Here is a 13,391-nt window from a genome sequence, read left to right as displayed (position 1 = left end):
TTCTGTGCTGACAGCGGAGTTTTGAAAGCTGCTTGCTCAGCAATCACAGAATCGGTGGCAACCGCATATCCTGAACAACATTGTCCTATCCGAGGCAGGGTAAGAAGCTCAGTAAAACTGCGGTATTGGTTTCGCAGCTGGACGTGCTGCTGTTGCTGACAACAAGCAAATCATCCACGTACTGTACGAATGTCAATTCCTGCAGTAGTTTCACGGTCACGCGAAGGACGCTTCCCTCTCCAACGGCCATATCTCCCACAGTTAAAACAAGGGCCTGCCATTCATCCCATTCACTGTCTTATTCCTAGTCCCAAAGGTGTAATACTAGGCCCTGCATGTCCCCCTTTCCAGGGTCCCTTTGGAAAAGGGTTACTCAGCAGTGATTGCTGGGACAGCATCTGAGGTAGGTTCCATTCCCAGTGGGTATCCTGGTCCCAATAAACCTCATCGGGATTGGCACGGTGATATAGGGATCGCAGGACATATTTGGTTTTTACCTGTAACTTGGATCATGGCTTGGGCTCATTCTGGCCATCCCAGTAGAAGACCGCCGCTCACCTCATTTGCGACCGGGAGTTCTTGGACAAGTTCATATTGTTTGTTCGGATCATGGCTGCACCACTAGAAGGAATTCATTGCAAAAGCATAGTGTTAAACAGAGGTGAGTCATCTTCTTGATTAAAGACTTGATCAGCTGCAAATGTTCCATAACAGGCAACAAACCACTCCCAATAATCACCTCCCTACCCTGCCCCCCAGATCTGGGTCTACACTCCAGTATGTTACTAATATTTACAGGTTATTGTAAGGCACATTCTAATGACTGGATTAAGTGGTCAGCCTGGGCATCATTGTGAAGGAAACTCTCCTTTAAGTCCTCCTAACTGCAGACTGGCCCTGCATCACCCTGGCCCATCTGTTCATGCCCCTTGGTAACTTCTTTAGGGGAAAGGATCATACAGCAAAGAACCAGCAAGTCCTGAGGAATGGCATTATACATCTGTATCATCCTTCGGCCATATTGAGCAAATTGGGCCGGTTTCTCCTTGTGGTCACGGACTTGATTCATTACCATTATCATCTCTTGAGGTTTGCAGGGGACATAAACACCAAGAATAGATGGTTGCTTGGCTTCGGGCAGCCCTAGGATTCGGAGTTCATAGGTTAAAATTGTCCCCTGCCCCTTCAAGATCTATGGACTCTGCTTTCCGGGACAGACCTTGTTTGAGGATGATCCAGGCCCATGATGTTGTCTATGAAGCTGGTGACTGATACCGGACTTTTCATCTTCAGAGTAAGAGGGAGGTTTAGAATCAGCGGGTATGCAGGGGTTTTCAAGAGATGTTTGGGGCTCAGTGCATACCCTAGGATAAAATTCCCATTCCTCATCCCTATCAGTGTCATCCCCTTCCTCAAATAGTGTCAGTATGTCAGACATAGGCCTGGGATCCTGAGTAGAACTTAAATTCTTTTTACAGCGCTGTTGCTTTAACCCTTTTTTATCTTCCTCAGCATATGTGTCCTTACACTCTTTCTCCTGCTCCCTTTTACCATCTCCCATCTACCTAATCACACTCAGCTTTTAACATCTCCCAGCTTTTGGGAGTTCCATCTGCTGTACGTTACTCTATCCCCCATCACATATATTATTTCTCCAAGTGGTCAGTAAAGTATCTTCCCATTTACTATCAGCTTTATCCTTCCATTCTTTAATTAATAATTTACACTTTTTCTCACATTTTTCTTTCAAATTAGGTTTACCGCCTATTCACAAGAGGCCACATCCCAGGTCCCAAGTTTCCAACCTATACAGAGGGTACAGAATCAAGAATTAAATGTCATGTACACAGTATAATAAAGTGTTTAAATAATAAATTTACACTCATTAGTAACATTTATCACACTTCCATTTTAAATTTTCTAAATTTTTAAAGTAAGTTGATTGACTATTGTTCTGCTCCTAAAATTTTTAATGTACCCACTGCATCTGCTATATTGGGCTGCTCCCAATGTTGCAAATTCTCCAAATGTGACCTTTCTTTTGCAACTTTTGCTTTCAATTCTTTAAATTTTCCCTTTTGCCCTGTCATTAGTACATCCAATTTGAACATCCAAGAAAATTAATGCCTCCTTACTACCCAGAAATAGCTGTGTATTCAAGAAATTCTTTTTAAAAAACTCCATTAGATTTATCATACTTTTCAGCAAGCTTATCATATAACACAAAATCAAAACAGCTACAGCACAAAAGGTTATTCAACCTGTTGTTTCAGTGTCAATTGTTTGCATGAAGATCACATCAAATCTCACTCTTCCTCAACGTTTCTTCTCTCGCTGTGCTTCCTACACTTTCCCTCATATTGCCTTTACTTTCATTACCAATTGCATGTACAATGCTCAACTTGCTTTAAGGGATCGTCCAGGTGAACATTAATCATTACAGCCATGCTTCAAATTAATCATGAGGCAATAACACAGATCACTGACAATGTATAAAGGTGTAAAAACCTTGCTAATTAATCCTGATTTTGTAATTCAAGATTAATACTTACTTACTTACAGTGTGGAAATAGTTGTTTCCACACTGTAAATAAGTAAGTAAGTATTAATCCACACCGACCCTTCAAAGAGCAACCCCACCCAGACCCATTCTCCTACATTTATCCCTGCCCCTAACACTACGGGCAATTTAGCATGGCAAATTCACCTAACATGCACTTCTTTGGACTGTGGGAAGAAACCGGAGCATCCGGTGGAAACCCATGCAGACACGGGGAGAATGTGCAAACGCCACACAGACAGTTGCCTGAGGCGGGAATACAAATGATTTAAAATATATTGACTAATATCACCATATTCTCTAACTGAGAGATGGAAACTTTTGAAGTGGCTGAGACATTTCACTGTTAATTAATAAGAACAAACAGATTTTAATGTCACAAAATGATTCAAATCTGCTTCGGGTTGTATATAGAAAATTGTATCAGGATTGTTGTATTATGTGCACACTAACCAACATTTAGTCTGCATTAAAGTAACTCAAATTCCACTCAGCTATTAAATGACACACATTCCTTCAAAATATGTTATAGAATTCAAAATTAATTTGAAACATTTGCACAATGAGAAAATTCTAGATGAGCTCACCCATTAAACAATATTTGCAAATTCACTCTAGCCAGAAAATAAAATTCCAACATGAAAAATTCCAATTTCACGTGATAATTTTTACCAATCTTTAAAACCCATTTTTTAAAATTAACATTTCGTAGCAGATTTTGCTCTACACTAATATTGATAGTTCCTCAAAAGGACGTTAAATTAACCATGTATGATCCACATTGATACAGGCACAGACTACATTTTCAAATTACCACAGATTTCCAAAATGTAGACTTAAATCAAAACATTCCCGGATCTCAAGTTCCAGGGCTCAAAAAGGACAAATATTACACAAGATTACATGTAACCACCAATGAACACTAGTACATTCAAAACAGACTACAAAGAGTTACCACTTATTTCAGTGAACGCAACACCAAAAGCTGATATTTCTCTCTCTCTGTATCCTTTGCTTTTTCAATTTTCTCAAAATTTCTGCCAATTGCTTAATGCAATCACACTTAAATGTGCCATCAGGTAGAAACGGCTTCTCAGTTCTATGTCCATTTCACCTATTCATTGACAAAGTTTTTGTTTTGGAATCAGGCCCATAATGGACATACAAATACGTTAAAGGTGTTCCCTTCTGAGGGTATGCCTCATGAGAGATGTTGTTCCCCATTCTTTTGACAGCTGTCTCTCATACACACACACTTTCAGAATTGTGCAATCATTCAAACTAGACATTTTTTAATTTGCATATTAAAATTTACCAAGTTGCCCTATTCACACAAAGAATTTACCAAAATGTCCAATTTTTCTGAGGCGCCTCTAACCTCTATAAATCATTTTCCTCATCAGGTATTCTCTCACACATAGTCTGAAAGGGAGCCCTCTTTCCAACTACATAGAGGGACTGTCCCATTGTACCTTATGACTACGTATTCTACTCTAAACAAATTTCAACTGGCTATATCAATACTATAGAGTGAGAAATTTACCAAGCCTGCCCTCCTTTCTCCATAATCTCATAATTTCAACTGGCCATATCCGAGGGAGGCAGCTTACTAAACCAAATCCGTCCAATAGTGGCGACTATTTCCCTGACCGGAGTCCCCAGTCCTGACTCTCTATCTCAGGAACGATACAGAATAGCCAATGCCACCCCGCAGCAACCTAGAGCAACCTTGTCAAAAAAATCCCCTTCTTACTTTATAATCCTGGTCCGGGTGGTTCGTTTGATCGCTTCAAGGTACCAATCTCACTAGGCGAGTAGCAGATCGTCTGTCTGAATGCAAGGAGTAAAATACCTCAGAGTGCCCTACCATTCTAATATGCTCAATTCAAACTCTCAGTCACTTATTCAGCCGAGAGAAAGGTTGCCTATGTTGGGATCCGAGTCACGGCACCAAAAATTATGACTCAAAAAGTCTCAGACCACATAGAAGTCTCAATTTCAATACACACTTTAGTTCAGTTAAACTGGCGAGAGATCAATAGTGCACAGACCAGAGCAGCATTCAGGCTATCTCTGGATGAAACTTAACAGATCTCTGATCTCTAGCGTAAAGGCAGTATATTTTTTATCGCCCACATGTGCGTAATTAATTTGCAAGTTTCACATTCCCACACGTTTACTACCTCTCCTGGATTTTTCATAATTCAAAAGTAAATAATCAAAGCAGTTGATTTACATGTTACTACATCTGGCGCTATTCTCATAAGTAAAAGTAAATAAAGCTAAGCAGCTATCAATATTCTATTTATTAAAATGACGACATCTGTCTGGGAAGCAACATTTCCAAGGTTATGCTGAGGTGCCTGAATTCTTTAATTCATGTTCTCACAGGTACTGCAGCTGCCATTTTAAACTTGTAAGGCAAATTATTATTGCAAAATGGAGACCTACAAAATGGAAGTTTTTAACCATTGATTCCCAATACTTTATCAGCAGGGAAATAGGTTAGTGAAGAAGGCATTTGATATGCTTCCTGTTATTGGTCAGTGCATCAAGTATAGGAGGTCATATATCAGCTGTGCAGTACATTGGTTAGGGCACTTTTGGAATAATTCTCAATTCCCTGCTGGAGGAAAAGATGTTGTGAAACTTGAAAGGGTTGAGAAGAGACTTACAAGGATGTTGCCAGGGTTGGAGAGTTTGAACTATAGGGAGAGGCTGAATAGCCTGAGGTTATTTACCCCGAAGGGTGAAAGACTGAGGGGTGACCTTTTTCAAGTTTATAAAATCATGAGGGGCATGGATAGAGTGAATAATCAAGGTATTTCTCCAGGGTAGGGGAGTCCAAAACTAAAGGTCATAGGTATAAGGTGAGAGAGGCAAGATTTAAAAGGAACCTAAGGGACAACTTTTTCATGCAGAGGGTCATACATGGAAGGAATGAGCTGCCAGAGGAGTTGGTGGAAGCTGGTACAATTACAATATTTAAGAGACATCTGAATGGATATACGAATGGGAAGGGTTCAATGGGATATGGGGCAAGTGCTGGCAAATGGGAGTAATTTAGATTAATTTAGAATACCTCATAGGCAATGATGAATTGGACCAAATTGTCTGTTTCCATGCTGTACATCTCTATGACTCTGTGATCTTTTACTCAATAGTTTGTTCTTGTTTTTCCCAACTATCATTTGATCCAGATAGTTAAAAAGCACATAACACCAAGTTATAGTCCAACAGGTTTATTTGGAAGCAGTAGCTTTTGAGGCACTGCCTCTTCATCAGGTGTTTGTGGAACAGGATTGTAAAGCATAGTCCAAGTGCCATGTACAACTCTGTCTTGTAATGATACAATATATTGGCTTCAATTGCTTTCTGAGGTAGGGAATTGCCCAAGATCACTATTCTCTGGGTGAAGAGATTTCTCCTAATCTCAATGCTAAATGATTTACCTCATATCCTTAGGTTGTGCCTCCTGGTTCGGCACACTTGGTTCTGATCATCCGTCCTGCATCTACCCTGTAGAGTCCTGTTAGAATCATTCTTCTGAACTCCAGTGAATATAACCCCAACTTATTCAACATCCCCCCATATGTCAGTCCTGCCTTCTCAGGAATCAGTCTGGCAAACCTTTGCAGCATTCCGTGATTAGGAAGAACATCCTTTCTGAAATAAGCAGACACAAACTGAACACAATGTTCCAGACATAGTCTAAGCAAGGTCCTGTACATTTGCAGCAAGCTATCCCTGATCCTATACTCAAATCCTCTCACGATGAAGGTCAATTGGCCATTTGCCTTCTTGACTGTCTGTTCCATCTACATGCTTATCTTTAGTGACTGGTGTATAAGGACACCCAGGTCTGGTTACATATTCCCCCTGTTAATTTAATGCCATTCAGATAATAATTTGCCTTCCTGTTTTTGCTGTCAAAATGTTTACCCTCATATTCAGCCACATTATTCTTCATCTGCCATGCATATGCCCAGTTGTCCAAATTACACGGAGGATCTTTGCATGCTCTCACAGTTCAGCTTTCCAATCAACATTGCCTTGTCTGCAAACTTGAAGGTATTAAACTAAATCATTAAGATATATTGTGAATAGATTACTTACTTACTTACAGTGTGGAAACAGGCCCTTCGGCCCAACAAGTCCACACCGACCCTCTGAAGAGCAACCCACCCAGACCCCTACATTTACCCCTTCACCTAACACTACGGGCAATTTAGCATGGCCAATTCACCTAACCTGCACATCTTTGGACTGTGGGAGGAAACCAGAGCATCCGGAAGAAACCCACACAGACACAGGGAGAATGTGCAAACTCCACACAGACAATTGCCCGAAGGGGGAATTGAACCCAGTTCTCTGGCACAGTGAGGCAGCAGTGCTAACTACTGTGCCACCATGCCACCCATAATAGCTAAGGTCCAAACCCGGATCCCTGCAGTGCCCCACTGGGCCTCTCAGAAAATGCTCATTTATTCCTACCCCTTGCTTCCCTATCTGCCAGCCAGTTCTCTATCCACGTTAGTACACTACCCTCAAGTCCATGTGCTTTAAGTATCTAAATGGTGAGGAAGGAATATGGCGTACTGGCTTTTATTGGTAGAGGAATTGAGTTCCGGAGTCCTGAGGTCATGATGCAGTTGTATAAGACTCTGGTGCGGCCGCATCTGGAATATTGTGTGCAGTTTTGGTCGCCATACTATAGGAAGGATGTGGAGGCACTGGAACGGGTGCAGAGGAGGTTTACCAGGATGTTGCCTGGTATGGAAGGAAGATCGTATGAGGAAAGACTGAGACACTTGGGGCTGTTTTCATTAGAGAAAAGAAGGTTTAGGGGTGACTTGATTGAGGTGTACAAGATGATTAGGGGGTTAGATAGGGTTGACAGTGTGAACCTTTTCCCGCGTATGGAGTCGGGTATTACAAGGGGGCATAGCTTTAAATTAAGTGGGGTAGATATAGGACTGAAGTTAGGGGTAGGTTCTTCACTCAGTGAGTCGTAAGTTCATGGAATGCCCTGCCAGTAGCAGTGGTGGACTCTCCCTCTTTATGGGCATTTAAGCGGGCATTGGATAGGTATATGGAGGATAGTGGGTTAGTATAGGTTAGGTGGGCTTGGATCGGCGCAACATCGAGGGCCAAAGGGCCTGTACTGCGCTGTATTCTTCTATGTTCTATGTTCTATGAATGCTGAGCTCTGAGATGCAGAAGGATTTGGATGTCCTCGTGCATGAATTGCAAGAGGTTTTGTTTACAGGTCCAGCAAGTAATTTGGAAAGCTAATGAAATGTAACCAGACTGTGAGGGGAAGTGAATACAAAAGTAGGGAGGTTATACCTCAGTTATTCAGGGGCACTGACGAGACTGCACCTGGAGTTTTGTGCACAGTATCAGTCACCCTATTAAGGAAAGGTGTAAGCATGTTGGAGGCAGTTTGGAGAAGGATTACAACATTAACACCTGGAATTGTGAAAGGAACAGCTTGGAAAGGCCAAGTAAGAGGTGATTTGATTGAAACATATTATAAAAGATTCTGAGGAATTTTTGCAGGATAAATATGAAGGGATGTTTTGTCTTCTGGGAGAATTTAGAACTAAGGTTGTAGAGTCATTCACCGAGCTGGTCTGGTGTTTTGGATCTGGTATTTACGCGTCTTTTCTTTGGTACTTCCAGTTCTGTATCTGAATGGTTTGCACAGGGAGTCCCTTTCAATGTGTTTATTGATTGAGTACCACATAAATACCAGTTGGGACAGACCACCAACATCATATTGAAGACACACTGATGATGTCACCAAGTGAAGCGACAAAACATCTGCAGAAAACCACACCAGCTCAACATATGAATCTACCACTTCATCCACAACCCGAGCTACAAATCTTTTCAAAACCTCTAAACTAGGATCACGGTTTAAAAATAAGCTGTCACTCATTTAAAACAGAGATAAGTGAGATCTTTTCTTTCAGAGGCTCAATGGATCTTTGGAACTCCTTTCCAGAAAAGGTGGTAGAAGCAGGATCCTTTAATATTCTTAAAGCCATGATAGATAGATTCTTGTTAAGTCAAGGGGTGAAAGTTAATCAGGGTAGACAGTGGTATGGATTTGTGATTGCAAATAAATTTGTCATAATCGTATAGAATGGTGGAGCATGTCCAAGGGGCTGAATGGCAAATTACTACTCCTCATTCATATTTTCATAAGGGCGTCCGCATTGCTGACTGGAATGCCTGGAGACAAGCAGTCAGGAAGAGCAGGTTAAAACAGAGGATAAAAGAAATGATCAGATGGCGGAAAAGAGAGCTGTTGAAAGGAAAGAACATCAGTTGGCCTTGGACCAGTGCTATTCATCTCTGCCAGCTGCAGATGGATTACCGCTCATGAATCAGTCCGTACTTTCACAACAGATCATATTCATTCTGGAAGTGACATACACATCAGGCTCTCGGTCCAACATTTCCCAAAGTAGAGACTGCTAAGAAACCCTTCCTCCTTTTATATTCTGTCTATCTCTTCTAAAAGTCAAGAGCCCTGGTATTGTTAATTCTCAGCTTTGTTCTATCAATCAATCAGCCATGTCTCTATAAAGACAATTATACCACAGGTATTTATTTCTATTACTTTTAATTCATTTCTTTTGTTGTGAATTCTTATTCAAGATTCTGTTGTTCTCTGAACCTACCTTAGTTTCTAATGTCCTTTTGTCCCTTCCTGATGTGAAATTTATTTTTACTAAATCACTTCTCTGCTCCACATTCTTGACACTTCCCTTCCTGTTTTTGAATTTACACTCCTCTGAACCTGAATCGAAAGCCCTACTTACCATTTTAATTCAAATTGCTGGGAGATTGGTCCCAGTCCAGTATAATTGAAGCTCATCCCAATGGAACAGTTCCCTCTGTCCCCTGCAGTAGTGCCAGCAGCCCATGAATCGAAGTCCCTGCTCCCAACACCACTCTTTCAAATGTGCATTTAATCTTCTCATCTATTCATCCACCAGTCAGTTTGTGGATGGTTCAGATACCAATCCAGACATTATTACCTGTGAGGTTCTGCTTTTTAATTTTCTCAGATAGAATCTCATTCCTATTCCTACTTATGCCATTAATTCTTACGTGGACCACAACAGCTGGATTATCCTCTCCAAACATTTTCTGGAGTGGATCATGAGTTTTTTTTTAAAGAATCTTACGAGAAAATTAAGTGATAAACCCGTGAACATGTAGTTTTATTGGTAAGCCATGTCCCTTTTATTAGAAATAAAAAAAAATTCACTGAACTTCTAAAACTCAGTTTTGAAAGGGACCTGAATGACTGGAAGTCAGACATGACCGAAAATAACCCAGAGGTTGGGTCAGTGTTCCCTAGTTGGCACCAAAGCCAGAGACAAGTTTTGTTATTTTTGTAACAAAGAAGCCTCAAATCTATGCACAAGAAGGACATTTTATTACGACTGAACTGGTAGACTCCAGAAACCACTTGATTAAAGAAAATAATTGGAAGTTTATTGTCTCACTGTAGCCCGTTGATTTAATTTGGCAGAAATGTAGACGTCCAGCTAAAAAGGCTAGATTAAAAACACTGTTGGGAATAGAATGATGAGAACTGTATTTACAAGACCTCACTAAGATTTCAACACATTTAATGCAAAATTCATCAACTATCAAAATTGGCTTGATTTACAATTAAATAGCACCCAATATTGAGTTGGAATGTTAGGGTATGTTATGTTCACATTTCTGATATGCAACTTACTACTATCTGGATATTAATGAGTCTCTGGCAACAATAGTCCATATTCACTTGTTTACTTTTTTTAACCTTCCTTGTTTTTTTCCCCACAATTTTCTTCACTTGCGCTCTCCCCTCTTCAATCTGAAAACTCATGATGGGTATGGTTCAGTGTGTACTCTCAGACTACTTGTGTCAGCTATGACAGTGTCACGGGTCTATTCAGCCGAAAGACACAGTGTGCTGATTGAATTACTCCTGATTTTGTCATGGGAAGAAAGGCTAGGAGGGTGCCATTAGTGTTCCCAAGCCTGATTTTGCCATTCAAGAGGTCAGAGCAAGTCTTCCTCTCAATTCCGTCAGCTTCTTTTTTTTACCCTTGCTAGAAAAAAGAGGTTAATTTCAAATTTTTAAAAAAAGGCTTCCTTTCCAGCAGAATCCAAATGTAGATCTCCATTTCATCAACTAGTCCATCATGATCTTGAATAATATCTCATCTTTTGAGTGGGCATTTTACACTTGTGCAAACACAGCATAGAGTTCAAAAATGTTGGATCTTAACCTTTGTCACTATCTTTAATCAGTTATTGATAATGCTTCTTCAAACTCATCTACTGTGCCCTGTGCTTGTTCCACTGCCATCTCCTTTGGCCTTACACTATCATCTGTTTTGTCATTTAATTACTCCTCTATTCTTCTCCATCATAGAACTTCCATTTTGTTTTCTCTTCCTCTGCCCTTCTCCTGCCAATGCATCTGCTTAAAACCTGTTACATTTCAAATATACTTTCTGATGCAAAGTTCTTGACCTAAAACATTAACTCAATTTTTATCTCCACAGATGACGCCAGACCTATGAAATACTTCAGGTATTTTCAGTTTTATTTCCGGGTTGGAATCTATGGCACATTTCACTTTGTAACCCCATGACAAAGGTCAATTGCAATGCCATTCTCTCCTTATATGAATGAGCTTATGCTGAACAAAATGGGAATAGTGGCAGGATTTTTCTTGGTTTAGTATGACATGGGCTGACACATGATTTTTGTCTGCTAGATTCATGTTTTACTGACTTGGAAACGGGCAAATGTTGATGAGAAATGACTTGTTAGCTCTTTTTCACACTCAGAATAAATAAGATGAGTGTGGCACAGAAATAAACAGCTCTGCTATGGTTGAAACAAGCCATGATACCAGATAAATACACTGATAGTTTTGAATAATCTGCTTGTATCTGACAAGTATAAAGTATTATGAGAGGAGCACGGGTCAATGAGTTTGCATTATAAATCATCATTGCTTTTTCAAACATTGACAATTTGTGGAACATCTCTATAATTCTTAAACATTTCAAAAACATTCATTCCCTCTAAGGAATAAACTGAAACAAAATGATGTAAAATAAGTGATCGCTTATAAAAGTATCCTAGGGAATGAATGAGTGCTTCGTATGAAATAAAAATATGAACAGATTATTCAACATTATTGTGTATTTATTTGGCTGCATGCCTTGTTTTGACAACAGCAAAATTGGGTAAACATTTGTGCCAAGTATTTTCATCACGAAAGATCTTTCAGATAGCTCAAAAAGAAATACCTTGGTTCTGAAGGTAGCAATCCTGGGTTAGTTTTCATCCTGAGTGTTCTGCTTGGCTGTTTAACAAATTGATAAGAAACATTTGTGGAATAGCACACATTTTAACATCTGAACACCACACTGCATAAATGTTGAAAATTAATAAAATCAACTTTAGTTCTAAAAAATACTGCAGGTATTTTGAAAGGGAAAAGAAGACATTGTGAGAAGCTACTTTCTTCTGCATTGATAGTAAAGCATAGTGATCATTTGGAAACCTAATGACCTCTGTTATAACTGATTTTCGTTGTACTTTCTCTTCTTTAAAAGTATTGGAAGTGATGATTCCAAGACTATCTTGCAACACTGCATTTTAGTAAACTGAAAAGGTTTCAGACATTAAGTCATTAGAACTGTTCAAGATGGACATCAATAGTTTTTTGTAAGGTTATTGAGAGATATGGTTTAAAGGTGGTAAGTGGCTTTCTGGTGAAGATTATCCACAATCTAAGTGAATGGTGGAACAAATTAGAAATACTGAGCATTCTGCTCCCATCTCTCTTTGGTTCCAGAAAGCATTTGAATTCTTTATTTGTAGTCTTTTGTACAATTAAAAAAATCAAAGGAACTGTGGATGCTGGAAATCAGAAACAAAAATAGAAGTTGCTGGAAAAGCTCAGCAGGTCTGGCAACATCTGTGGAGAGAAACCAAAGTTATTGTTTCTGGTCAAGTGATCTTCCTCAGTTCTCCTTATCAAGGACAAAAGCTCTGCAGCTGTGTCTCCCTAATCATTATTCGATTGTATTTCTTTACAACCATTTTGGCTGTTAATTCATCTACTTTGCTGCAAATTCTCCAAGCATTCACATATGATCCCTTTAGACATATTTACTCATTTTTTTAATACCTTGGTTCTATTTGCCATGAGTTCTTCTTCCCTTTACCTTCCATTTTGCTTTCTAATTTTCTCGCTTTCATTTCCATCTTTGTTTCTATCACTCTGGTCTCCCTGTTCAGGTTCCTGTCTGCCACCACTCCACTTTATACCTTCCCCCACAGTACCAGCAAATGTCCCATGAGAATGTTGGTCCTGGTCCTCCTGGGGCGAAACTCTTCAGCTCATACAAATTCCACCTTCCCCAGAATCGGTCTCTAATGAGGTAAAGAGATGAAAACTGCTCACAGTACTCCACGAGTGATCTCACCAAAGCCCTGTATAGCTGCAGAATGAATGTAAATCCCTCGCTCTCACACCATCCTTCCAGCTTTGCACCAAACCAGTCTGTTCGTCTATTCCTGATCTCACTAAAGTGAGGCTCCGGGAGCAATCCTGAGATTACCACCTTTGAGGCCCTGCTTTTTAATGTATTCCCTATGTTGTCCTTGCAAGGCCCCATCCCACTTTTTCCTACATAGTTGGTATTGACATGTACCACAGCTTTTGGCTGATCTCCCTCCTCCTTCACAATCCGTATTTACAATTTGTATAAGGGATTCAAAAATGATATTTACA

The 13,391-nt window shown here is 39.9% G+C and overlaps 1 long non-coding RNA gene across 1 annotated transcript; it reads right to left on the bottom strand.

The window, feature by feature from the left end:
• Positions 1-260: 260 nt before the first annotated feature.
• LOC122565410 lies at positions 261-4,594 on the bottom strand. Its single transcript, XR_006316163.1, has 3 exons — positions 4,314-4,594; positions 1,738-1,805; positions 261-621 (listed from the first exon to the last, which is right to left on the bottom strand). It is a non-coding gene; the product is annotated as an uncharacterized LOC122565410 (long non-coding RNA).
• Positions 4,595-13,391: the final 8,797 nt, after the last annotated feature.

Source organism: Chiloscyllium plagiosum, chromosome 2 (genome assembly GCF_004010195.1).
Source record: "Chiloscyllium plagiosum isolate BGI_BamShark_2017 chromosome 2, ASM401019v2, whole genome shotgun sequence".
In the NCBI taxonomy this organism is placed as follows: domain Eukaryota; kingdom Metazoa; phylum Chordata; class Chondrichthyes; order Orectolobiformes; family Hemiscylliidae; genus Chiloscyllium; species Chiloscyllium plagiosum.
This window is presented reverse-complemented; position numbering and strand designations above follow the sequence as displayed.